This window comes from Esox lucius, chromosome 23, assembly GCF_011004845.1.
Source record: "Esox lucius isolate fEsoLuc1 chromosome 23, fEsoLuc1.pri, whole genome shotgun sequence".
Lineage (NCBI taxonomy): Eukaryota > Metazoa > Chordata > Actinopteri > Esociformes > Esocidae > Esox > Esox lucius.
The window spans coordinates 7,635,197-7,638,922 of NC_047591.1; the positions used below are offsets into that span (position 1 = coordinate 7,635,197).

Sequence of the window (3,726 nt, forward strand, 5' to 3'; positions counted from 1 at the left end):
CCACGCTGCTTACTAGTTATGCATCTATTTTTTTTATTTCAATTATTACAACCTCTACCGGTTGTAACTGTTAAAAATGTATATTGAATAATTATTGACTAATCTTAAAAATGCTGTCCTTTTTCTAAAGATGACGGCGCAAAAGATACTTACACGCTTCACTTGTTGTATCAACAAAACATAATCTATCAGGCAATAGGTGGTGTGTAAATCATTTATTTAGGTAATTATTCAGAAGCTCTCAAAAGTTTGACAAATTATGAATTCCGATTCTTGCATGTAGTAATGGACAAATGCGATCAGTGGAAACATTTATTTTAGAAGATTACGCTGAGCTTTTTTTTTCAACAAAAGTAGTGCTGTAATACGGTTTTCGTTTGCACCATCGGTTCTTTACTAGATCTGTCGATTGAGCTATTGTGTGTGAACCCTACCAATACGAACTGACTGGATTAATCCCACGTTAGCTACATGCATCGAGTGCCGTTAAGACGGTTGACATGAACCGTCACCTTGCCAGGTAAGGAACATTATATTGCATTGCAAGCTTCTCTAATTCAAAGAGCTGCAAAAGCTGGTTGATGTGTAACTGTAGCTAGCTAGCAAACGTCAGCTAGCAAAGTGTGACCTGTAATTCAGTGCAGCGAAAATGAAGATTGGTGACGGTTCTATATGTCTTATTGTATTGAGCTGTAGAAGTAAAAACAAAAGTCTAACATATCCTTTGTTTGATCTAGTTACTGAAAGTCAGCCACCAACAACAGACTCCCTCAGATTTCCAACCAGGAACTGTAGTTATATCTGCATGATGTGTCACTGCTGAGCACTGGATCAAATTATTGTGAGGCAATGGGCGGTGGGTCGCAATTGTTTTAAACTTTAAAATGCGCTATTAAGTGTCTATATCCAGCACAAGTACTTTCATTGCGTGTTATTAATATTATTGAAATTATAGGTAGTTTTACAGTGATATACTGGGACAAATCATAGTTGTCCCAGGATGGCAAATCTGTCCGAAAGACTGGCAAATGTAAATGACCGTCAAGTCTCAGAGTTATTCACCTTTCTTTATCTTTGGTTGATACCGGTGTGATTGTACGCGTCAAAGGGTTAACCATAAACATTCTTTTTGTGGATGGGGGCCACATATTTGCATGTATACACACAATTGTGTGCAAATGTACATAAATCTGGATGAATTTGCATATATCTGCATTCATGTGTGCATATATGCTTTAATGTGTGCATATTTGCATAAATATGCACAGATTTGCATACATCTGCATGAATTTGCCCAGATCTTAATAAACGTGTGCATATTTACATAAATGTGCATTTATTGCATATTTTTGCATAAATTCGCATAGATAAGCTTTTTTTGCTTTAGTTAACCCTAAAACATTATTTTTGTGGATGGGCGCCATGTAATTGCATTAATGTACATGCGCACAATTGTGTGCAAATGTACATAAATGTGAATGAATGTGCATAAATCTGCATTAATGTTTGCATATTTGCTTAGATTTGTGCATATTTGCACAAATCTGTATGAATGTGCATATCTGCATGATTTTCCACATATTTGCATAAATATGCACAGATTTGCATAAATATTTGCATAAATGTGCTTTGATTGCATATTTTAGTGCAAATTCCCATAGATTAGATTTTTTTTTGCTTTATTTACCCTTAAACATTATTTTTGTGGATGGGAGGCACATATTTGCATGAATGTACATACGCACAATTGTATGCAAATGTACATAAATCTGTATGAATGTGCATATTTGCATACGTTTCCGCATATTTGCATTAATAAGTAAAGATTGTATACATCTGCATGAATTTGCCCAGATTTGCATAAATGTGTGCATATTTACATACATTTTTATATATTGCATATTTTTGCGCAAATTCACAGATTAGCTTTTTTTTTTTTCTTCTTTAGTTACCTTAAACATTCTTTTTGTGGATGTGGGCTTTGAAATGGGGTAAAATAAGGAACGCTTCACGAATTTGCGTGTCATCCTTGCGCAGGGGCCATGCTAATCTTCTCTGTATCGTTCCAATTTTAGTATATGTGCTGCCGAAGCAAGCACAATAATGCCCTAGGAAAGACCCGTATATATACGGTGCAAGACCTTGGGTGGTTTTCATCATGGTTGGCATTTAAGAGGCTTTAAATAGACCCTCAGCAGTACATAAAACTCATCAGGAAAATAGTGTGACATATTATATTTATTTAGAGAATATTGTATTATTTAGTGGCTGTCTTGTCTCTTTCTGGTGTTCTAGCTGCTGCCTAGGATTTGCAGTGCATGCTGGTTTTTATGCGGAAACACCAGTCAGCCTTTGTTTTTGATTGGGTAGAAGGAAAGTGCACACCGACAACCGTTCCTCCAAACCCCACCCACACACTCTGCTTTACTCGGGTTTCTCTTTCCCCTCCCCCGGTCCTTAGACAGCCATTTCCACTCTGCCACATGGCCTTACCAACAAACAAACCGATAACTGGAGATGAAACACAAATCGCTAACTGCCCATTCGGGAGAGAGAAAAGCACAGTTGGTAGAGAAAACGTAAGTAATGGCCAGAGAAAAGATGCGTTGCAAAGAAGAACAGCAGAGATTCACTGTGAGCAGATTTGTAGATCTTTTACTGGAGGAGCGAGGGTCGGTTGCAAGTCCGCCACCAAAAACAAACTCACTCAGATTTCCAAACAGGAACAGTAGTTATACAGTGGGTATAAAAAAGAATCACCCGCCTTTTAAAATAATCACATTTTGTTGCTTTGCAGCCTGAAATGAAAACGGACAAAAACAATTGTTGTTTTATTCAGCTGTATTTACAACTTATAACATCCAAGTGAAAGATATAATACCAACTTGTCAGATAAAAATAATTACAAATTAAAAAACAGAATCACTGAGTTGGAAAAAGAATCACCCCCCTCCTAAAATAAAAACTTGTAAACCCAACCAGTAGTTAATCACCTTCTCAATTGCACACAAAGCCAATTGACTTTCAACTGTGATCAGCTGTGGTCATTTTGATTAGCTCATCATGAAACAAGCTTTTCCTGAAGCATTTCAGTCCTTGGTAGTGCAACTGAAGAAAACAATCAACTATGGGTGGCAAGACATTGTCAAAAGATCTCCGGGATAAAGTTGTGGACAGGCACAAGTCAGTAGATGGATCCAAAAAAAATTCAAAGGCTTTATCAGTGCCTAGAAGCACAGTGAAGTCTATTATTATGAAGTGGAAGGTATTTGGTACAACACAGACTCTCCCTGGGTCAGGACATCGTTACAAACTGGATGAAAGAGCCAGAAGGAAATTGGTCAGAGAGGCTACCAAGAAGCCTACAGCAACTCTGAAGCAGTTGCAAGGAATTCATGACAAAGAGTGGTCATTGTGTGCATGTGACAACAATATCACAAATTCTCCACAAATGTGGCTTGTATGGGAGCATTGCAAGAAAAAAGCCACTCAAGAAAGGCCACATGCAGTCACGACTGAGCTTTGCCAAAACACACCTTGAAGATTCTAAGGCAGCGCGGAAAAAGGTGTTATGGTTAGATGAGACTAAAATTTTATTATTTGGCCTCAACGCCAAACGATATGTCTGGTGAGACAGCTCACCATCCAAATTACACCATTCCTACAGTAAAGCATGGAGGTGGTAATATCATGTTATGGAGTTGTTTCTCTGCAGCAGGGACTGGA

The 3,726-nt window shown here is 37.8% G+C and overlaps 1 non-coding gene across 1 annotated transcript; it reads right to left on the bottom strand.

The window, feature by feature from the left end:
• Window positions 1-1,992: 1,992 nt before the first annotated feature.
• LOC114830169 lies at window positions 1,993-2,099 on the bottom strand. The gene has a single exon (XR_003777894.1). It is a non-coding gene; the product is annotated as a U6 spliceosomal RNA (small nuclear RNA).
• Between the last annotated feature and the right edge of the window lie 1,627 nt (window positions 2,100-3,726).